The 25,373-nt window shown below is 40.7% G+C and overlaps 1 long non-coding RNA gene across 1 annotated transcript; it reads left to right on the forward strand.

Annotated features, from left to right (window-relative positions):
• Window positions 1-647: 647 nt before the first annotated feature.
• LOC147639573 (uncharacterized) lies at window positions 648-23,386 on the forward strand. Its single transcript, XR_015269457.1, has 3 exons — window positions 648-782; window positions 880-897; window positions 23,011-23,386. It is a non-coding gene; the product is annotated as an uncharacterized LOC147639573 (long non-coding RNA).
• The last annotated feature ends 1,987 nt before the right edge of the window (window positions 23,387-25,373 follow it).

A 25,373-nucleotide genomic window follows, 5' to 3' on the forward strand; every position in this document is an offset into this window, starting at 1 on the left:
GGATGTGGCCATGAGAACAAAAGAAAGAATCAGCATTGTGCTCGATTATGACTAGTGTGGATTTTGATCCTGGATTATGAATCAGCATGTGTACTCGAAGGGGTGACCCGCCCTGGCGTGCGCGTACTTTGGCCATGAGAACGACAGAAAGACTAAAGACTGGTGTGGATTACGAATCAGCATGAGCATGTGCTATTAAACGAGAGAGAGAGAGTGTGTGTGCCCCCGCGCGTGCGCGTGAGAGAGAGAGAGAGAGAGAGAGTACGAACAAGCTGGCGGAGGCAAGACGTCTAATTTTTCTTTTTCTGACACTGTGACAAGGCAGGACAGAGCACGAGAGAAATGCTTAGCAGCTTAGGTCGGTGATCATGTCCTCCTCGACTCCACAACGAGTCTATACCAGCGCATTGCATTGTATCGGCACCAACAACGCCTTTCCTCCTTTCCTCCACTTTGCAACAACAACAGATTTAGCGAGATGTCTAGTTCAACCCAGGTAAGTACGTAGGGCGAACAATGTATCATCAACTTCTAATTGGTATGATATTTGATTTTAGCCTCTTGTATAGCTGGCTATAGTAGCTAATTGAATAATTAGTATGCTTCATGATTCTGCAGGCTGATGCAGCGGTGATTCTTGGGCCTTCGACGATGACGGATGGCATAACTCAGGTGTTTCGAAGGTCACCATTTATTACACGGAAATACTCTCGGGCTTGGAGGTTGTGTACGGCAATGGAAGCACGAAGCTTCACGGTTCCCGCGTGGGCAGCACAAAGGAGGTAGGAGAGTAACGAGTTAGAGAGTGCCTCTCACAATTACGTCACGTTCTTCTACCTTCACTCGTCTTTTTAATATTGCTTTTCATTTCGTTCACAGCGCAGATCCAGTTCAACCCGGCAAAACCAAAAGTTATCCCTAGTGGCGGAAAATAACTTTTAAATTGTCCTACATGGGAAGTTATATAGTATTAGCTATGTAACTAAGGAAATCTATCTTGCAAGTTGGAGTAGAGGAGAGAGTCAATTGATCTCACAAAATCCCAACGTTCAAGTTGTTCCTTCAATTATTCTCTAATCGTTGTCGTTTGGTTGGTGAAATAGACATTGCCTTCTATTTCACACAAATTATAACAATGATGGTAGATTGTAGAAACATCACATCTCCTTCTACTAAGTATATAGCTAACCATGTTAAGAGGATAGTAGATTACCCCCATAATGTGCTTTCACACTTATTCTTGTATCTCATTGGGCTTGATAGAAGTAACAATTCCTCTATTGGCATTTGCATTAATCTCGGCATCTAGCTTCAGCTCAATTGTTTGTTATAACAGTGGTCATACATATTGCTATCATTTCAACTCAGTCATTTTGTGGTGTTACATCTAAGTGGTTTCTTACATCCTTAATGATGAGCTATAGATTCAATATCATGTCCAAACCTTTCAAGGCCTTATATGCTTAGGCTTGCCACACCCAGCTTGAGTGGATGGCACAAAATGTGTCACACCAAAATGCTCCCATGATCTCATCACTACATGAAGGCATGTAATGATGTAACTCGTGTGCTGCATATTTGGTCACTAGCATACAGAGCTGGCAACTGCGCATGTGTCGTTTCTGAAGTTAGTAATCTATATGCTGAATGAGTCCAAGACTCTTGGGCTAGAGTTGCTTGCATCTAAATCTTTAGCAACACTAATCACTGTGGCTAGGTCTTTCACCACCATGGGTTACAAAACCATTCCTCTTATCACCAACTCTAAAAATTTACCAGCAAGAGGTGATGGGCATTGGAGATGTGATTTGGATTGTTCCACAGGAACACTCACAGGAACACGGATTATGGAAGGAGGCCGAAAGCAATTAACGCGAGAGAGCGGGATTGTAGCCATGGGAACATAAAGACGCACATTATTTTTTCATATTTTTGTACCGAAGTGCAATGTAAATCGTTTTAGGCCAATGTGGGTTCTAAATGAGAGTTCTAAGTATATTAAGCAAGGCTCACTTATGGGGTTGTCCGCCCATGTGTGAAAGAGGCCTAGGGTTAGGGTTAGTGACATCTCTACAAAAGAGATGTTAGCTAAAGAAAGTGGACATTTTTTCCATTCTCATAAGCTATTGAGTGAAGCTCTTGAGCTCTCAAGCTATGGCAGCTCTCTAACTCTCTCTCTATTGTACTCTAATGAGCATCAAGCTCCAATGAGTATAGCTCCACTTCTTTCTCTTAATCTGTTTTAGCATCATTGAAGTAGATTAATCTATGATTAGTTGAATGCTTCTTTCTTTCTCTTGTGTATGCTGCATGCTTGTAGTGTGTGTGTGTAGTCTCCATTGATGCAAGCTCTTGCCCACTTCATTGGCAATGAGTTATTCATGGATAGACTCTCTCTATGAGCTTGTGGGTTTGTGAATGTTACATTCTCTGCTTGCTTAAGCTTATGGGTTAGTAGATGCACGCTTATGGGTTTGCAGGCATTAGGGAAAGCTAAGATTTAATCAATGTTTGAATGGGATTAAGAGATTGCTATGCATTGCTTGTTCTCTTGATTAGTGTAGTGGATTTAAGGGATTGAGAGATTGATTGAGGTGTTGAATGGTTGAATCGTCAAGTGGTGGTTTGTGTATGTGAACTCTCCCTCATGGGATAAGCCTTCATGGACTAATCGGGTCGAGTCCTCGGATTGACATTGTGTTTCTTAATACATTTGTTGATCGGTAGTACTCTATGAGCACTATATTGCACGGTAGAGAGAACCGCTCTACAATGGCGCCGCTGTCGGGGAGCGAGTGCCTACATTAGTTGAGCACCATACACACACTACCACTCCTTGTTAAGCTCCAATCGGTTGCAAAACTGTTGGATATGAGAGCAGGCTTTGGGACTAATTTTGGTACTTATTTAAGACTAATCTGTTGTTAAATTCTCTTTATTTGTCTTGCAATTTGAGAGCGATTGGCTGGCTACGCTTCTCCCTTGAGGTCAGGACAAGGATTCAACACATGGGAAGGATTGGGAGGTAGGCGCTAAACCTGCAAATTTCAATCTGTGTGCAAAAGAGAGAGGCTTGTTTTTGCATTTCTGTCATTCTGTTTGAGGAAAATTTTTAGAGTTTCAATTTGCTGCATGTTCATTTTATTTTTTGTTCTTAGCTTAGTTTAGTTTTCTGCATCTTTAATTTTGTGTATTTTAGTTCTCTGTTAAACCTGCATTCTAGTTCTCTGTTAAACCTGCACCTGTAAAGAAACTGAAATCCGTACACACATAAAGATTGAACATTTTGAATTTGCTACAAATCTCACAGCTGCACATGCATTGAGTTCACTGCACATGTATTGAATTCGCTGTAAATCTCACAGCAGCACATGCATTGAGTTCACTGCTGCACATGTATTGAATTCGCTGTAAATCTCACAGCTGCACACGCATTGAGTTCACTGCACACGCACTTCAAAAAAGAAAAAAATAATAATAATAAAAAAGAAGGCGGTTGTGTGTGAACAGCACACTGCGCAGAGAGACCCACACACCGCACCATAAAGACCGCCACCGCACCGGATAAGGAGGTGCAAAAAAAAATAAAAAAATCATTTTCTGCCGCAAAAATTTGGGAGATTATCTAACTTTTCGAGAGGAGTTAGAAAACACCCATCGTCGAAATTTCGGTCCCGGAACCATTTTCCCATAGTGAGTCAGTATGGAAAACTGGTAAATTTTAGGCGATTTTTGATCCAAAAAAATACGCTATTTTTTTGGCCTAATGTGTTCGAGGGGGTTCAAAATGGGTTCTGGCAAAGTTTGAGCCAACTTGAAAATTTTTGGATTTTTTGAAAAAAAAATATTTAAAAAAACCTTAAAATTTGACCTTATGCACTTGCAGTCAGGACGTCATATAGACACTGCCATAGGGTCTAGGGCACCTTCTAGAGTACCTACGCAGGAAAGTGGGACCCAATCGGTAGGAAATTTGGCAGATATTGCTGAAACCTCTTCCGAATCCCAATCTGACACCCTTTCCAGGACAACTAGCTCATTGTCTATGGACAATCTAGGGCCGTCAAATAGTCATCCCTTAGCCCCAAATAGGACACCCACAAGATCTTTTAATCCATTTGAAGCCGACATCATGGGGTTACCACTCAATGTGAGACTTCAATATGTCTACACGAATGCTCAAGGAGCTGAGATCTTTAGGGATCCACAACGGTATCTCGTTAAGATCGTAGACTTTTTCTCAGAGCTTGATAGAGCACCTCTAGTCAATGACCAGGGTAACATGTACATGGGTGGAGATGGTGTTCGCTATATGAAGTCACCTATCATCCAGAGAATGTAGACAAATTAGGAGAGCTCTCTAAGAGTGAGTTCCTAGATTTATTAAAGCCTTTTGGAGCAAGGGAGTCTAGAAATGATTGGCTCATTGAGCCAGACATGCCTGGACCATCCAATGCACAGTCCTCAAAGCCATCCATAGATGATTTACTTTGTGTAGATCTAAATTTGAAAAGGGACAGGAAAGGCAAGAGCAAAATGGATCACGGGGCTGAGAACCAATGGGAGTTTGTACGACAAATTCTAGTGACAAAGGTCTTTCAGGATGACCTACTTCAAGAGGTCTATAAGGACTCTTTAGAAGGATATTATGCCACAACTAGATTGCCAGAGCTAGATCTTCCTCTAGCACTTGTGGTGGTAGTCGAGAAGCTTGCAGGACACAAGAACCGAATCATTGATAAATGGGCCAATGAATACCGAACCTTAGATTGGAAGGAAATTCGTGAGCTCACGTGGAGAGGACAACCATTATTCATGGAAGTGTTCTCAACTAATACAACTAAACCAGGAGAGATAGCCTTTCTTGGAGAAACTATTGCTCCTCCCCTAAGAGAGTTCACTAGAGAGGGACCCTCAACATCAAAGTGGACCACTGCAAGTAGCCCAACTCTAGCACCAAGATATTATCCTACACCAAAAGTGCGACCACAGATCACACCACAACAACGTTTCTCTCACTATGACAATCGGAGGGTAGGGGAGCCAACTCGGCCTCCCATAAATGCACCTCCTGAAATGTGGGTAACAAGATCTTTGGAGGGGGTTGGTGAGGCAGGTAATAGGGGACCCACACCAATTTGGGATGCATGTGGACCATCTTACCAAAGAGAGAAACAGTTCCCACTGAGAGTGAGAGGCTGTAGGCCCTATGATGAGTATTCAAGACAAGTAAGGCCATCAACTCTTCAGAAACTGGTAAAGAAGTACGAAGGGTTGGGAGATCCATATGACCATGTAGCAGCATTTAGGCAAGCAGTTTGAGCTGAGCAAGTGACTGCTGACAAGCATATGCAAATTGAAGGATTTGGGCTCACTCTTGAGGGAAAGGCCCTTGCTTGGTTTCAGGCACTAGAGGCTTCAGACAAATCTTCTTTACGAGTTTTGGAAGAGAGATTCATTGCTACTTTTTCCTTGATGGGGATTCAGCATGACACAGCAGCAAACATCTACTCTTTCAAGCAAGGCGAGACTGAGAGTGTTAGAGACTGTGTAAATAGGATGAAGCAATACATTAATCGTTGCCCAAAAGATGAGAAGCCCACCCAGAGTCGATTAATTTCTCTCTTCTTAAAGGACTTAAAAATTCAACACTGCACACACATCTCTATGCAAAGAAGCATACAAATTTCAATGAGTGTTGCCATGATGCTATGGATTTCACAGATAACTTCAAATTCTAAGATGGTTCTGGCCCTGAGGTGCAACCTAGGGATCAGTGGGGTGATGACCAAAGTTCAGGGTCTAGCGCACTAGTAAATCCAAACCAAATAGCTAACCTAGTACTAAGGATATTGGGACAAACATATCGCCCACCCATGTAGCCACAACCTAGTACTAAGGATATTGGGACAAACATATCGCCCACCCATGTAGCCACAACAACAGCAGCAGCGAATGAGGAGTGTACTACCTACAGGTCCTCATCTTTGTGGAGCATGTGGCGGTAACCATAAAACCGAAGAATGTAATACCTTTTCTCCTCTAGTCACAAACCAACCCACAAAGAAGTGGTGCCAGGCCTGTGCTTAGAATTATACCCACACCACACAGGAATGTACTCGCATTGCAAGAATGAGACAGGAGCGTGAGCAGCAAAGGGGTGCAGTGGCTCCACAAATGCATCAACAGTATACTAATTTTGAATGTAAGCCACCGATGGCACAAGAGCAAGCACGACCTGTACTTGGAGCTCAACCTCCTGCTCCTGGGACTGCTCCTGTGAGGTTTGTTGACTACGACAATTCAAATATGTGTAGAGACTTGGTAAACCTAAGCTATGTGGAGGAGGAATATGCATCATATTCATCCAAGGAAAATCTCTTTGAAAGTACCACATATCAGGGGAACAAAATTCTTTGATGTTGCTAGGTGGCTACCAACCTAGGACTCCAGGCCCCTCAGGTCAATGGCAGCAAAGGAAAGTAGAAGCCAAACTAATGGGCCCCTGTTATGAGTACAGAGAACCCCATTGGGCTCGTGATTGTCCACATCGCCCAAGGCAAGCAGCTCGATCCAATACAACAGTACCACGGTTTCCACCAATTGAAAGATATTGTCTAGGGTGTTGTGTAGAACACTTTCCAAAGGATTGTTTGCTGAAACCACATGAGGAAGGCACCTCTCAACCAAAGGTCTCACTCAACTTTGTAGGGGCAGTTCCATCGCCATACCTTTATCAGAGAATGAGGATGTCGTGCCACTTAGAGTCATGACTAGATCACAGACACGAAATGCCGAAATGCAGACTGATGAGACACCTCGAACTAGGGATGCAAAGGCAAATCTAGTGGACAAGACCCTACGTTCCAATAGAAAAAGGACCACTAGGAGGAAAAAGAACCGCAACAAGCAAACTAAGAGTGCATCCAGTAGTTCTCAAGAAGTCTCTAAACAAAACATGAGGGATCAAGCTTTTACATCCCAAGAAGTGCATGAGGAGCATCAACCTCAACCTGGGCCTAGTGCTAAACAAGATGAGGCTAGTACAACCAAGGATAGTTCTGGGGGTTCTCTTTTTGTGGATAAGGTGAACGAGACTCTAGATGCCATCATTGATGCTCATAGAAGTCGCATTGCAGCTTTATCTGAGCTACCCAAGAAGCTTCAAGAATACCCAAACCCTCGTGAGGAGAAGATCAATCTAGTTGTACATCAGCAACTCATTAGGGAAGCTCAATCAATACTTGAGGGCCCACCTCCACCTATCCCTCGGGGCCCAGCCTCTCTTAAGCCAACATTAGAAACCATACCAGAAGTGTCATCAAGTTGGGAAATGAAAAGTGAGCTGATCTCACAAGCTCATAGCGAAAAGTCTGCACCAATTGACACCCCATTGAAAGAAGGCATTCTGCCGCCACCTAGTCTTGCCTTCCCATGCAATGATGAAGTTATTGATGCTAACGAGGACATGGCAAATGAGATGTGGGCAGCAATTCATGAGAAAGTTAATGAGAATATGTCCTCTATTATCTCACCATTCTCTGAGGTGGATTTTACCAGGGGCACACAAAACAACTTTAGACGCCCAAGCATCCAGGAGGAAGTTCAAACAATTGTTTCTCCTAGAAGTAATTATACAATGAAAACCTTACCATCTTATTTGGGAGAATATGGGAACTGTTCTCAAACCTTGAGGATACCCTCCATGCATAGAAGGTTGACAAAGGAGATGGATATGGGAATCGTGCAAGCTATTTTGTCAGCACCAAAGTGGCTTGTACCATACCTTTGCTTGATTTGATAAAGCTTCGTCCAGAGTTGTGGAATGATATTGCCACATGTTTGTCAGAGCAGGTATTGCTACAAAAGGGTCACCATCATTGTACTATACACCCTAAGACAAAGCATGTTATGCCAGTTCCTATCAACAAAGTAGGAAAATTTTGTGAGGACGATCAGGGAAATACTACCCTCCCATTAAAAGTGCGAAAAGTAGCTTCAACTGCAATACTTGATAGTGGTGCAGGAGTGGGCATTGTGACAAGGTCCATTTGGGAAAAGTGGGACAAACCAGCTATTAGGAGTACCAAGATGTGCTTGCAGCTTAGCAGATGGAAGCTTAGAACATCCCATTGGGCTGCTGGAGAACATATTGGTCACCACATGTGGGATTGAATATGAGCACACATTTGCAGTAGTGGATTTTGGAAAGCATCAAAACTATGAAGTGATATTGGGTAGATCATTCATGCGACAATTTCAAATGATTCAAGATTGGGGATACAATTATTTGTACCTCCGACATGATTCTGTCATCATCACAAGGGTCAACCTAAAGAATCACTCATATCATGATGTAACAAGGTCTCCAATAGATGAGTTTGATTCTGCTTCGTCTCAGGGCTCAAGAGTTACATTGTCAGATGGGCGAGAAGATCTGTGGATGTGTGGAGCCTCATGTAGGGACTTCAACACTGAGAGACTTAAGGGTAATCGAAGTGTATCAGATGAGGCATACATTCCACAACCCTTCCCTGAGCACTTAATTGATCCACTAGAATGGAGTCATGTCCTTGCAACATTATCGACATGTGCTTTACCTAAGCCAATTCAATTTTGTGACTCAGATGGATATGACATTATTCCTATATGAATGGTACAACCACGTGACCTTCTAGATGATTTGTACTATGGGGATGCATCCACAACAGCACTGCATGTTGAGGAAGTCTCAGTGGAGGATTTAACACTCGAATCTGCTAATGATGTTGATAAGGAAGATGGATGGGACTCTGATTTGGATGATGATGTGATAATCCCCGAGGAAGAGCTAGGAAAGGCATGCCTACTCTTGAGAGGGAGGTTCAAGTAGAGATCCCTTGAAGCCAACCTAAACGTAAATGCTGTAAGAGCCATAAGAGAATCCGTAAACAAGATGAGAGGGAACGATGTGAGAGAATACAAAAAGAAGACGAGGAGTTTAAGAATGAACACTCTCGACCACCACCTCACTTCTCAGGAAAGAATGGATATCTATACTATGTCCAAGCACAAGATAGTATCAAAGACCAAGTAAAACGATCAGATGGATTCCAACCAGGAGAAAAGCTAAAAACTGTTAGCAAAAATCGCAAAAAAATGAAGAAACCAAAACCAAAACTCAAGTCTCAAACCGATTCAAAAGAGACTGTCGGAAGTGCAAAGATAACGGTTGAGCAAAAAAATCTGATGCAAGATTGCAAAAGAGAGCTCAAAACCGCATGGTCTTCAATTAGTGATGACTCAAGTGGACAAGAACAAGGTCTCAATGTTCCCCCCAACTTCACACAGTACACTCTTCAAGATCGGAAGATTGTTCTTTAACAGTCCATGCGACAAAATCCAAGCATGCCAGGGGTTTCATATGATGGTCCAGAAGATGCAAAAAATTTGATATCGCTAAGCCAGGAGAAGAGCCTCGCTATGTGTGGATTTCCACAGACTTGTCCTTAGATGAGGAGAAGTTATTAATTCAAACAATAAAGGAGTATCGTGATGTTTTTGCTTGGAGTTATAAAGACCTCAAAGGAGTTTATCCAAGCATATGTCAGCATACAATTCCATTGCGAGAGGATGCAAAGCCTTCCAAGCAACGTCCTTATACTTACAATGAGAATTTTGCACGAAAGATAAAAGAAGAAATAGACAAGCTCTTAGAGGCAGAATTTATCTATGAGATTGAATACACTGAATGGGTCTCCCCTATTGTAGTGGTGCCCAAGAAAAATGGAAAACTTCGAGTATGTGTAAACCTCAAGAAGGTTAATGCAGCTACTATACGTGATCATTACCCACTTCCAATCATGGATCATGTTTTGGAACGAGTTGCAGGGAAAAAGGCATATAGTTTCTTGGATGGATTCTCCGGTTACAATCAAGTGTTAATTGATCCAAAGGATCAACACAAGACAGCCTTTGCTATTGAAGATGGCATCTTTGCCTATCGTGTTATGCCATTTGGTCTAACAAATGCACCAGCAACCTTTCAGCGGTTAATGAGTCATGTATTCAAGGAGTACCTTAGGCAATGTCTTGAGATCTTCATGGATGATTTATGTGTTCACTCACAAGAGCGTGATGATCATATAGAACACCTCAGACTTGTGTTTCAAAAGTGTCAAGTTTATCGTATATGCTTGAATCCTGACAAGTGCAAATTCATGTAAGACAAGGGAAAATTTTGGGCCATATTGTTTCTCGCAATGGGATTTCAACAGATATGGATAAAATTGATGTCATTGTCTCATTATCTCCGCCTATCAACCCTAAAGGGGTACAAATATTCATGGGACATTGTGGCTATTATCGTCGATTCATCTACATGTACGCTATCCTAGCCAGACCATTATATGTTCTTCTTGTAAAGTTTAATTGGACTGATGAGTGTGACGAATCCTTTGAAAAGTTGAAGCAAGCATTAGTGACTGCACCCATCTTATGGGCACCAGATTGGAACCAAATCTTTCATGTCCATATTGATGCTTCAAACTTTGCAATTGGATGTATTTTGGCTCAATCGGGAGAACATAATAAGGATTTCCCAATCTCATATGCTAGTCGACAGTTGAACAATGCTGAGAAGAATTATACCACAACAGAAAGAGAAGGTTTGTCCATATGATATATGCAGCTACTGTACGTGATCATTACCCACTTTGCAGGGAAAAAGGCATATAGTTTCTTGGATGGATTCTCCGGTTACAATCAAGTGTCAATTGACCCAAAGGATCAACACAAGACAGCCTTTGCTACTGAAGATGGCATCTTTGCCTATCGTGTTATGCCATTTGGTCTAACAGATGCACCAGCAACCTTTCAGCGGTTAATGAGTCATGTATTCAAGGAGTACCTTAGGCAATTTCTTGAGATCTTCATGGATGATTTATGTGTTCACTCACAAGAGCGTGATGATCATATTTTTGTGATTAATCATTAGAATTCTTTAGAAATCTTAATTTGCATTGGAAAACAATCCATTTGAAACTTCTCAAGCTTGAGAGGGGTTGAGAAGTGAAAACATTGAGAATATTAGAGAAAAACCATGAAATTATATCTTGATTTTGCTTGCTTCTTTCTCTTAGAAGGAAGCCCCCCAACCAATCAATTGGTTAGTGTGTTGAGAGGAAAGCTCCAAGGATGGTTGAAGAGAGAGAGAAGCCTCAATCTCTCCAAAATGTAGAGGATTTTTAAGGGATAATAGAAAATATGCTTATTTTAATGTAATACTAGCATGGTCTAGCTCTTCACAGATGAGAATACAAAAGAATGAGGGTCTATTTATAAGTGAGAGAGGCCACTCTTGTGTTTCAAAAGTGTCAAGTTTATCGTATATGCTTGAATCCTGACAAGTGCAAATTCATGTAAGACAAGGGAAAATTTTGGGCCATATTGTTTCTCGCAATGGGATTTCAACAGATATGGATAAAATTGATGTCATTGTCTCATTACCTCGGCCTATCAACCCTAAAGGGGTACAAATATTCATGGGACATTGTGGCTATTATCGTCGATTCATCTACATGTACGCTGTCCTAGCCTGACCATTATATGTTCTTCTTGTAAAGTTTAATTGGACTGATGAGTGTGAGGAATCCTTTGAAAAGTTGAAGCAAGCATTAGTGACTGCACCCATCTTACGGGCACCAGATTGGAACCAAATCTTTCATGTGCATATTGATGCTTGAAACTTTGCAATTGGATGTATTTTGGCTCAATCGGGAGAACATAATAAGGATTTCCCAATCTCATATGCTAGTCGACAGTTGAACAATGCTGAGAAGAATTATACCACAACAGAAAGAGAATGTTTGTCCATATGATATATGCAGCTACTGTACATGATCATTGCCCACTTTGCAGGGAAAAAGGCATATAGTTTCTTGGATGGATTCTCCGGTTACAATCAAGTGTCAATTGATCCAAAGGATCAACACAAGAGAGCCTTTGCTACTGAAGATGGCATCTTTGCCTATCGTGTTATGCCATTTGGTCTAACAAATGCACCAGCAACCTTTCAACGGTTAATGAGTCATGTATTCAAGGAGTACCTTAGGCAATTTCTTGAGATCTTCATGGATGATTTATGTGTTCACTCACAAGAGCGTGATGATCATATAGAACACCTCAGACTTGTGTTTCAAAAGTGTCAAGTTTATCGTATATGCTTGAATCCTGATAAGTGCAAATTCATGTAAGACAAGGAAAAATTTTGGGCCATATTGTTTCTCGCAATGGGATTTCAACAGATATGGATAAAATTGATGTCATTGTCTCATTACCTCGGTCTATCAACCCTAAAGGGGTAGAAATATTTATGGGACATTGTGGCTATTATCGTCGATTCATCTACATGTACGCTGTCCTAGCCAGACCATTATATGTTCTTCTTGTAAAGTTTAATTGGACTAATGAGTGTGAGGAATCCTTTGAAAAGTTGAAGCAAGCATTAGTGACTGCACCCATCTTACGGGCACCAGATTGGAACCAAATCTTTCATGTCCATATTGATGCTTCAAACTTTGCAATTGGATATATTTTGGCTCAATCAGGAGAACATAATAAGGATTTCCCAATCTCATATGCTAGTCGACAGTTGAACAATGTTGAGAAGAATTATACCACAACAGAAGGAGAAGGTTTGTCCATATGATATATGCAGCTTCTGTACGTGATCATTACCCACTTTGCAGGGAAAAAGGCATATAGTTTCTTGGATGGATTCTCCGGTTACAATCAAGTGTCAATTGATCCAAAGGATCAACACAAGACAGCCTTTGCTACTGAAGATGGCATCTTTACCTATCGTGTTATGCCATTTGGTCTAACAAATGCACCAGCAACCTTTCAGCGGTTAATGAGTCATGTATTCAAGGAGTACCTTAGGCAATTTCTTGAGATCTTCATGGATGATTTATGTGTTCACTCACAAGAGCGTGATGATCATATTTTTGTGATTAATCATTAGAATTCTTTAGAAATCTTAATTTGCATTGGAAAACAATCCATTTGAAACTTCTCAAGCTTGAGAGGGGTTGAGAAGTGAAAACATTGAGAATATTAGAGAAAAACCATGAAATTATATCTTGATTTTGCTTGCTTCTTTCTCTTAGAAGGAAGCTCCCCAAACAATCAATTGGTTAGTGTGTTGAGAGGAAAGCTCCAAGGATGGTTGAAGAGAGAGAGAAGCCTCAATCTCTCCAAAATGTAGAGGATTTTTAAGGGATAATAGATAATATGCTTATTTTAATGTAATACTAGCATGGTCTAGCTCTTCACAGATGAGAATACAAAAGAATGAGGGTCTATTTATAAGTGAGAGAGGCCACTCTTGTGTTTCAAAAGTGTCAAGTTTATCGTATATGCTTGAATCTTGACAAGTGCAAATTCATGTAAGACAAGGGAAAATTTTGGGCCATATTGTTTCTCGCAACGGGATTTCAACAGATATGGATAAAATTGATGTCATTGTCTCATTACCTCGGCCTATCAACCCTAAAGGGGTACAAATATTCATGGGACATTGTGGCTATTATCGTCGATTCATCTACATGTATGCTGTCCTAGCCAGACCATTATATGTTCTTCTTGTAAAGTTATTGGACTGATGAGTGTGAGGAATCCTTTGAAAAGTTGAAGCAAGCATTAGTGACTGCACCCATCTTACGGGCACCAGATTGAAACCAAATCTTTCATGTCCATATTGATGCTTCAAACTTTGCAATTGGATGTATTTTGGCTCAATCAGGAGAACATAATAAGGATTTCCCAATCTCATATGCTAGTCGACAGTTGAACAATGCTGAGAAGAATTATACCACAACAGAAAGAGAAGGTTTGTCCATATGATATATGCAGCTACTGTACGTGATCATTACCCACTTTGCAGGGAAAAAGGCATATAGTTTCTTGGATGGATTCTCCAGTTACAATCAAGTGTCAATTGATCCAAAGGATCAACACAAGACAGCCTTTGCTACTGAAGATGGCATCTTTGCCTATCGTGTTATGCCATTTGGTCTAACAAATGCACCAGCAACCTTTCAGCGGTTATTGAGTCATGTATTCAAGGAGTACCTTAGGCAATTTCTTGAGATCTTCATGGATGATTTATGTGTTCACTCACAAGAGCATGATGATCATATAGAACACCTCAGACTTGTGTTTCAAAAGTGTCAAGTTTATCATATATGCTTGAATCCTGACAAGTGCAAATTTATGTAAGACAAGGGAAAATTTTGGGCCATATTATTTCTCGCAATGGGATTTCAACAGATATGGATAAAATTGATGTCATTGTCTCATTACCTCGGCCTATCAACCCTAAAGGGGTACAAATATTCATGGGACATTGTGGCTATTATCGTCGATTCATCTACATGTACGCTGTTCTAGCCAGACCATTATATGTTCTTCTTGTAAAGTTTAATTGGACTGATGAGTGTGAGGAATCCTTTGAAAAGTTGAAGCAAGCATTAGCGACTACACCCATCTTACGGGCACCAGATTGAAACCAAATCTTTCATGTCCATATTGATGCTTCAAACTTTGCAATTGGATGTATTTTGGCTCAATCGGGAGAACATAATAAGGATTTTCCAATCTCATATGCTGGTCGACAGTTGAACAATGCTGAGAAGAATTATACCACAACAGAAAGAGAAGGTTTGTCCATATGATATATGCAGCTACTGTACGTGATCATTACCCACTTTGCAGGGAAAAAGGCATATAGTTTCTTGGATGGATTCTCCGGTTACAATCAAGTGTCAATTGATCCAAAGGATCAACACAAGACAGCCTTTGCTACTGAAGATGGCATCTTGTCCTATCGTGTTATGCCATTTGGTCTAACAAATACACCAGCAACCTTTCAGCGGTTAATGAGTCATGTATTCAAGGAGTACCTTAGGCAATTTCTTGAGATCTTCATGGATGATTTATGTGTTCACTCACAAGAGCGTGATGATCATATAGAACACCTCAGACTTGTGTTTTAAAAGTGTCAAGTTTATCGTATATGCTTGAATCCTAATAAGTGCAAATTCATGTAAGACAAGGAAAAATTTTGGGCCATATTGTTTCTCGCAATGGGATTTCAACAGATATGGATAAAATTGATGTCATTGTCTCATTACCTCAGCCTATCAACCCTAAAGGGGTACAAATATTCATGGGACATTGTGGCTATTATCGTCGATTCATCTACATGTACACTGTCCTAGCCAGACCATTATATGTTCTTCTTGTAAAGTTTAATTGGACTGATGAGTGTGAGGAATCCTTTGAAAAGTTGAAGCAAGCATTAGTGATTGCACCCATCTTACGGGCACCAGATTGGAACCAAATCTTTCATGTCCATATTGATGCTTCAAACTTTGCAATTGGATGTATTTTGGCTCAATCGAGAGAACATAATAAGGATTTTCCAATCTCATATACTAGTCGACAGTTGAACAATGCTAAGAAGAATTATACCACAACAGAAAGAGAAGGTTTGTCCATATGATATATGCAGTAAAAAAGTTTCGCCAAATTTACCTTTTGGCAAACAAATTCATATTTTTTGTGGACCATCAAGTACTGCTATATTTGGTGAATAAGCCTTGTGCAACTGGAAGGATTGTGAGGTGGTTTGTCATCCTTCTTGAGTTTGATTTTGAAGTGGCAGTCCGAAAAGGAACAACTCATCTACGGGCAGATCATTTGTCTCGAATCACCTCTCGAGAAGCTCTTGTGGGTGTGGATGATGAAATGTTAGATTCAACACTTTTCCTTGTAGAGACAACTCCTAAATGGTCTGAACCCATCTTAGAAATTTTGACAAGTGGGCAGATACAATTAGCGGCGGGTCCTAATGTGGACCTATGGTGACCATTCAAGTTAATCTCAGGGAGATTATATCGTCAGGGTAATGATGGAGTGTTGCGGCTTATACCTAACCCTGACCAATATGAAGAGATCTTGGAATGGGCACATGAGGGTATTGGTGGAATCCATGCATCAGCTACTACTTGTGTGCGACGTATAACTCAGGATGGGCAATGGTGGCCTACCATGCATGCGGATGCTGAAAAATTTGTTCGTAACTGTGCTTCATGTCATATTCAACAACCAATTCATAATGTCACATTATTCCAAATTTCAACTACACCAAGTTGGAGTAAGTATATTGTGGACTATCTTAAGCATGGTCATACTGATCGAACAATTCCTAAACATCGAAAGCGTGCTATTGAAGTTGAAGCAGCCAACTATATGCTGATAGAAAACCAACTCTACAAAAGGGGCAAGGATGGCAACTTGCACATGTGTGTATGTGAAGCTGACTACTTGAAAATCTTGACTCATGCACATGCAGGTGTTGGGGGTGGATACTTTTCGGGCAATACCACAGCTAAGTTGATTAGGTGGACTGGGCTTTGGTGGCCAACCTTACAAATGGATGCCGAAGAATATGTGAGACATTGTGACGATTGTCAAAGGACCAAACCTCCCATCACAAAAGACAATATGCCATTGCGGCCTATGTTAAGCACATGTGCTTTTGCCAAATGGGGTATTGATTTTGTCGGTCCCATTAAACCTCTAGCTCGTCACACGCATGCCGAATATATTATAGTCGCAACAACTGACTATTTGACTAAATGGGTAGAGGCAAAGGCTACAGTTAAAAATGATGCCAGAACCACAGCCAAGTTCTTGTATGAGTACGTGTTTACACGCTATGGCTTACCTATTGAAATCGTTAGTGATCAAGGTGTGCACTTTGTGAATGAGGTCATAGAGTTTTTACTTCAAGAATTTTTGGTAATTCACAAGCGTTCTGCACCATATCATCCCCAGACCAATGGTCAAGCTGAGAGTACTAACAAGATTCTCTGCATAGCACTCACAAAGATTGTTGAGGGACATAGGACTGATTGGGAGCAAAAGTTTCACTCAGTTCTTTGGGCATATAGAACAGCCTATAAAACATCTATGGGCACAGCCCCATTTGAGCTTGCTTTTGGGCTAGATGCAATTCTTCCCATTGAATTTCTTGTACCTACTCTACGAGTTGCTAAACAATTGGACTGGACTGGTCATGAGCTTTCTCAACGCATTGATGAATTGGAAAAGCTTGATGAGACCCACTTATTGGCGGTAATGGGGATGTATGCCGAGAAGAGGAGACAAAAGCAATGGTATGATAGAAATGTAACAACTGGCAGATTCAAAAAAGGGAACCTTGTGCTCTTGTACACACTTAAGAAGCATAAGAGAAAGCTCAAGAAACGTGGCCTAGGACCATTTGTGATTAATGAGCTTACTCCAAGTGGTGCAGTGCATTTAGAGACACTAGAAGGTGAGCAAATGCCTAACTTCATTAATGGAAGTCGTCTCAAGAAATACAATGAACCATTAACTGAAGCCATGCTTCAACAAATGCATGCTGCCCACACACGGAAAGAAGCACATGACCTACTTAAACGTCAGGCTCAAGAAGAGGCTAAAGCTAGAGTTTCAAAAGACAAGGAGCATCGCAAGGCTTCTGTGTTGGCCTTACAGTTGGCTACTGATGAACAATATGTCGATCCTTTCAAAATTCAAGTGTGTCTTCATCTTCATGAGACTACCTACTTTGTCTCTGCCTTAATTGACTCTGGTGTAGATTATAATGTTCTCTCGTTTGACACATGGATAGCCTTGGGACAACCAACACTTGTGCACATTCCTATTGACTTACGAAGCTTCTCAAGTGAAGATAACCCTATAGAGGGAAAATGTGTCATTATGATGTCCATTCAGGATCACCAGATGTCAGTTCCCTTTTATGTGGCTAGTAAGTCCAAGGCAGTGGTAGAGGCTGTTCTTGGTCGATCGTGGTTAAGTGCTACCAATTGTTCATTAGATTGGAAGAATAGACAATACAAATTGCAAATTGACTCTGATTGCATCTTGGGATCTGCTGCTCCACGAGTTTTATCATGTCAAAAGGGTGGTCGTTCTACCTTACACAACCCACTTTCAACATCTGCTCTTCAAGCTCCAAGACAAATGATGTGGATAATCGATGAGTCCTTAAATGAGGGCCATGGCTGGCATGTTCCAACTACTCTAGTTCACTGCTCAAAGAAGGCCAGGCAAGAAGGAATTGTCAATTTGGCTACCCAAAGATGCGTACAAACTTGTACCATCTAGCCTAGTTGCTAAACCTCCTAAAAAGCATATCTTTTCCAAGCCTAAACCTCAGATTGATACTCATTAGATCCCAAAGCATGTTCTTAAAGCACAAGGCTATTATGAGGGTGCAACAGCACTTTGGCTTCCCAAATGCCATGGTTTGCTAGAGCCAGAAGAGTGTATCAATAAGATTCCAAAAGCCACTCTTGATTTTTCATATCAGTGGGTGCAAAGGAAATCAACACAACCTCTTCAAGATAGGATAGGTGGTTGTGATAGCACCTACAAATCTCCTTATGTTGACCTTCCCCAAACATGTATTGAATCACCAATTGTCCCAACTTCTCCTTGTTACACACTTCCACTATCAACTTGTGTACCTAAGACAAATCCAACTTTACATGAGTCTCCATTGAGAATAGATTCTAGCACTTCACTGCCTAAATCCTCTTATCTTGCTCAAATTCCTCGACAATTGCTATCCTTCCCACCTCTTAAAAAGGACATACACAAAACCAAAGGTAAGGCATTAACACTACAATTGAAGCTCTTTAGTAGATCAGTGTTTGAATAGCCTCACTTTTACTAATGTGGTTCCTTATGCCTTTATTACAGGATTGTGTTCTTTTTGAGATGATCTTATCTACATTGTTTTTGATAGGGATTGTAATGATGGATATGAATGTATAAAGTTTGAAGTCTCTAAATTTCATTGTTCTACGCCCAGATACCTTCTGATGGATACTTGGCGAGATACATGTCTACCATGCATTGACCCTGATAGTACTCAACCTGAATATCGCGGGGGTTATAGTGCTCCTCCTTTTCAAACTCATTCTAGGTACTTTTATGCTGCCTTAGGTGAAAATTGCTGTGGGCATCACTTTGTCACTTTATTCTATCCCCAACAGCATCATCCATTTCCACATTGTCATCAAGAGTGTGCACAACTCGTATTAGGAGAAGCTTCACACATTTGCTGGCTATGCCGCTCTTACTTTCGACGATATGGCACGAGCTTAATGAAACAAATTGTGGGAATTACACCCCAACGCCATAACCTTCTTGATGTGAGAGTACCAGACCGAGGACCAAATCAACGTAGATTACCTAAGGAGGTTCAAGCACAAAAATGGAGGGATACATGCATAAATGGCTTGCAACCACCTATCTTGCAAGCCCTCCTTCCCCCAGTCTCAACATGTCAATTTTGGATCACTATGAGTACCTATATTGAGCAGTTCCAAAATCGGAATTGTCTGCTTAACCTTCCCATAGAACCAATGCCATATTTTAGCGAGGAAGCACTCCTTCCTCTACCACCTTCTCCAGAAGCCGATTTTTGTACAGGGTTGTCCTTGCATCCTGAAGTGATTGATACCATCTTTCCACCAGCACACATGCAATGCCTACAAAGAGCAAAGAGAAGTAATCTGCACAACATCAGCAATGCATCAATGCAAACGCACAACATCAACGAGCTCTACAACAAGTGTATTCAAATCATAATCTTTTGTTCTTTATGTGCTTTTCACTTTTGCATATATTGTTTGCATGTTCACACACAGTTGGCTGGTTTAAGTTTTAAATTAGTTGTTAAAATGTGGTGAGTGATTTCTAGATTCTTAGAGGACTTAGTAGAAGGTATTTCTATTTGAAGACGGTGTAGGATATATGCCAACGGAGTATGCCAAGTTCTTATGCTCTCGAAGTATATTAGTTATCCCTAGTGGTAGCTACCTCTTAGGTATGGGCTAGGTGCTAGAATTAATAAAAAAATTACGAAAATCATGCCCTAAAAAATATATACAAGTGAATCGAGACATGATGTGTCTACAGCCATGTGGAATGCTTGGTAGGACCTTGGGTTATCTTAGCACCTTGGGGCCGATGCCTTGGTTTCCATGGGGTGAACACTGACGTATAAAAAAATCAGAAGAAGACCTTCAAGGACTCTATCGCCTTGAAAGATGTTGGTAGGACTCTGGGGTACATTATGGGCCCTTGAGACCGATGCCCTCATCTTCATGGGGTACTCCTTATGTCAAAAAGAAAGAAAAGGGTATGTCGCCCTTGAGATACTTAGCAGCCTTTAGATTCTCTTGGTGGAGGTCTCTTGGCCATTGCTTGGGTCTCATTGGGATGGAACCTTCCTCTTTATTCATCTTTTATCCACACACCAAAAAAACAAAAAAAAAACAAAAAAAAACAAAAGAAAGAAAGAAAGAAACAAAGAAAGAAAAAAAGGTCCAATCACCATTGCTCATATTTAGGAGTAGGGTTGCCACTTAGGAATAACTTAAATACTTGTAGGACATTAAGACTGCGGTCATAACCTGTGGTGTACAAGCACACTTGCCTTTGCATAGCACTATCTACCACTTAGTCTCACTTTCACTAGTCTTTACTCACTTCTTTTAGCACTCTTTAAAACTCTAATCGGCCTTTCACTTGCATGCTCACGTGTGAGATTGTCATTGCTGGGTTTTTTTTTTTCAATAAAAGGCTTTACTTGTCTTCCATTGTTTTTTGCAGCTTTTGTTTCTACCGCGCTTGAGGACGTGCGCGATTTAGGAAGGGGAGAATGTTCCATGGGAACACTCACACGGGAACACGGATTATGGAAGGAGGCCGGAAGCAATTAACACGAGAGAGCGGAATTATAGCCATGGGAACATAAAGACGCACATAATTTTTTCATATTTTTGTGCCGAAGTGCAATGTAAATCGTTTTAGGCCAATGTGGGTTCTAAATGAGAGTTCTAAGTGTATTAAGCAAGGCTCACTTATGGGGTTGTCTGCCCATGTGTGAAAGAGGCCTAGGGTTAGGGTTAGTGACATCTCTACAAAAGAGATGTTAGCTAAAGAAAGTGGACGTTTTTGCCATTCTCATAAGCTATTGAGTGAAGCTCTTGAGCTCTCAAGCTATGGCAGCTCTCTAACTCTCTCTCTATTGTACTCTAATGAGCATCAAGCTCCAATGAGTATAGCTCCACTTCTTTCTCTTAATCTGTTTTAGCATCATTGAAGTAGATTAATCTATGATTAGTTGAATGTTTTTTTCTTTCTCTTGTGTATGCTGCATGCTTGTAGTGTGTGTGTGTAGTCTCCATTGATGCAAGCTCTTGCCCACTTCATTGGCAATGAGTTATTCATGGGATAGACTCTCTCTATGAGCTTGTGGATTTGTGAATGTTACATTCTCTGCTTGCTTAAGCTTGTGGGTTAGTAGATGCACGCTTATGGGTTTGCAGGCATTAGGGAAAGCTAAATTTAATCAATGTTTGAATGGGATTAAGAGATTGCTATGCATTGCTTGTTCTCTTAATTAGTGTAGTGGATTTAAGGGATTGAGAGATTGATTGAGGTGTTGAATGGTTGAATCGTCAAGTGGTGGTTTGTGTATGTGAACTCTCCCTCATGGGATAAGCCTTCATGCACTAATCGGGTCGAGTCCTCGAATTGACATTGTGTTTCTTAACACATTTGTTGATCGGTAGTACTCTATGAGCACTATATTGCACGGTAGAGAGAACCGCTCTACATGGATACTTCACCCTCCACTATGAAGCCCACATACCACTAAATGCACATTTGTTGATCGGTAGTACTCTATGAGCACTATATTGCACGGTAGAGAGAACCGCTCTACATGGATACTTCACCCTCCACTATGAAGCCCACATACCACTAAATGCACAAAATAAGTTGACTACCCACCATCAAATAGGAGTCTACAAGTCCATGTTTGGTTGGTGAAATAGACATTGAGTTCTAGCCTCTAGTATTTCACACAAAACAATGATGGTAGATTGTAGGAACATCACATCTGCTTCTACTAGGTATGTAGCTAACCAAGATAAGGGTATAGTAGATTATCCCCATAATGTGCTTTCACATTAATTCCTGAATCTCATTGGGATTGATAGAAGTAACAATTCCTCAATTGGCATTAGCATTAATCTCAGCATCTAGCTTCAGCTCAGTTGTTTGTTATAACAATGGTCATACATATTGTTATCATTTCAACTCAGTCATTTTGTGGTGTAACATCTAAGTGATTTCTTATATCCTTAATGATGAGCTATAGATTCAATATCCTATCCAAATTTTTTAAGGCTTCATATGCTTAAGCTTGCCACCTAGCTCAAGTGGATGACACATTATATGTTGCACCAAAATGCTCCCATGAGCTTATCCACATGTAGGCATGCAATGTTGTAACTCATGTGCTACACATTTGGTCACTAAATATTTAGCAACACCAATCATTGTGCCTAGGTATCCTTGTCACCATGGTTAAAAAACCATTCCTCTTATCACAAGCTCTAAAAACTTTCCTGCAAGATGCGGGGATGTGATTTGGATACTCCACCCTCCATCGTGAAGCCCATATATCACTAAATGTACAAAATCAGTTGACTACCCACGTCAAACAGGACTCTTGTCTCATAATGCATTTATGTCTTATTATGCCTCGACAAAAATAGCACTATAAAGAGAATTGTCTCAACAACATGGTTGGTTCCTAACTTCAAGTTCAATGTCTCACTTCAACTCGTGAAGGGGACACTCTCATACTACACCTATACAAAGCAGTGTGTTCCAAGCACATCCACACAAACTCTAGCCTTGGATTATCTCCATCTTAATCTTAATGAACACGGTTCCCGCGTGGGCAGCACAAAGGAGGTAGGAGAGTAACGAGTTAGAGAGCGCCTCTCACAATTACGTCACGTTCTTCTACCTTAACTCGTATTGCTTTTCATTTCGTTCACAGTGAAGATCCAGTTCAACCCGGCAAAACGGGGGCGCTCGAGGCGTTAAGTAACATCTCCGTCACCGTCGCTCGTGATTCCGGATACTTCTCCGGCGATCCTAACCACATTGGCGTGGTGGCTGTGGGCCTCTCTGCCTCAAACGTCACCACCCATTTTCCGAGTGCCAGGAATGGCCAAATTGTCCAACCCCAAATTCTTGGCTTCTTCGGCGGTGCCGGCACCAACATCGATCGCCTCGGTGTTTACGTCTCCAACGTTCGCGCCTAGCAGCATGTGGACGTCAAGAGGCTTTGTGCAGGATGCCCAATAAGAAATAAAATAAATAATCACTCTCCGTGCACGTGACATGCATGTACAAATGCCAGACCTGCGTTTCCAAAAAAGAAAATGGTTCTGTTTGTCTACATGTGCTGTTCCTGTGATTGTGTGTAACAATGTATGCATCGTGTGCATTGTGACTCGTGAGATTAATCTTTGAATGACCGCCGATCTTTCGTTCAGGCAACCATTTTGTAACCATAAAAAAACCTATATAGCTCTCACGCGCGCTCTCTATCGATAGATAGATTATGGATATGTACGTGTATATATGTACATATACGTATGCATGTATATATAAAACAAAAGTTATCCCTAGTGGTGAAAAATAACTTTTAAATTGTCCTACATGGGAAGTTATATAGTATTAGCTATGTAACTAAGGAAATCCATCTTGCAAGTTGGAGTAGAGGAGAGAGTCAATTGATCTCACAAAATCCCAACGTTCAAGTTGTTCCTTCAATTATTCTCTAATCGTTGTAATTATCTACAAGTCTTATATGTTTGGTTGGTGAAATAGACATTGCCTTCTATTTCACACAAATTATAACAATGATGGTAGATTGTAGAAACATCACATCTCCTTCTACTAAGTATATAGCTAACCATGTTAAGAGTATAGTAGATTACCCCCATAATGTGCTTTCACACTAATTCTTGTATCTCATTGGGCTTGATAGAAGTAACAATTCCTCTATTGGCATTTGCATTAATCTCGGCATCTATAGCTAGCTTCAGCTCAATTGTTTGTTATAATAGTGGTCATACATATTGCTATCATTTCAACTCAGTCACTTTGTGGTGTTACATCTAAGTGATTTCTTACATCATAATGATGAGCTATAGATTCAATATCATGTCCAAACGTTTCAAGGCTTCATATGCTTAGGCTTGCCACACCCAGCTTGAGTGGATGGCACAAAATGTGTCACACCAAAATGCTCCCATGATCTCATCAACATGTAGGCATGTAGTGATGTAATTCGTGTGCTGCATATTTGGTCACTAGCTTACAGAGCTGGCAACTGTGCATGTGTCGTTTCTGAAGTTAGTAATCTATATGCTGAATGAGTCTAAGACTCTTGGGTGAGAGTAGCTTGCATCTAAATCTTTAGCAACACTAATCACTGTGGCTAGGTCTCATTGTCACTCACCACCATGGGTTACAAAATCTCTCCTCTCAGTCCCCTGTAACTGTTCCCTATTTCAGAATGCAAGAAAACATTGTTTTCCCTTGTTTTTGGCCTAGAGAGAGAAAATATTCTAGAGAGAGATAATTCAATTTTGAGATATCTTTGAATAGAAAGTTTCTCCTTATATCTAAGATGAATTCCCCTGAAACAGAAGTTCAAAAATAATTTTTCAATGTGCATTAAAAATTAATTGAAAATGTGTATTAGAGACCTTAGCCTGAGAGTCCACATTTTCAAAAAAAATTGATTGAGGTCCAAAGAGTGTTCTAAAGGGCCAATAGGATTAATCAAAGTGTTTCACTAAGAAAAATGCAAAGAATAAAAGAAAATCCCCCAAAAATGAGTAAATTCTCACATAAGATGAAGAGTTGACTAAGTACTGGGTTTATTCATTTAAAAAATGAGGTTTATTAGTAAAAAAATGAAATTTTGACACCTTAGTAAGGAGGGAGGGGGCTCATGAAGGAGGCGCTTATTTCATATCATTACTCCACATTTTTAATTCAAAAAAATCAGATATTTCATCTCTTCTCTCTCCTCCTTCAAACTGGATCAAAAAAGTTAGCCAAACTGGTCCAAATCTTATCCAAACTAGATCAAACTGAAGCTGGAAGCCTCTAGAACCTAGTTGGACTTGGTTAGTAGCCTCCCTCACCTGTAAATAGACTCTCATTCCTTTGTATTTTTATCTTTGGGTATTTACATGCCAGCATAATTTTCAAATTAGTGTAATTTTATTATCCCTCTATTTTGCCTCTCCTTTGGGAAGCTTTGGAGCTTCACTAATCTTCATCCACTCTTGGAGATTACCCTCTCCATCTTGGTGGCCAAGCTTCTCTTGGGGGCTTCACTTCTCCTAAAGAATCAAGCAAAAAACCAA

This window comes from Cibotium barometz, chromosome 3, assembly GCF_041138505.1.
Source record: "Cibotium barometz isolate CiBa-2024 chromosome 3, ASM4113850v1, whole genome shotgun sequence".
NCBI lineage: Eukaryota > Viridiplantae > Streptophyta > Polypodiopsida > Cyatheales > Cibotiaceae > Cibotium > Cibotium barometz.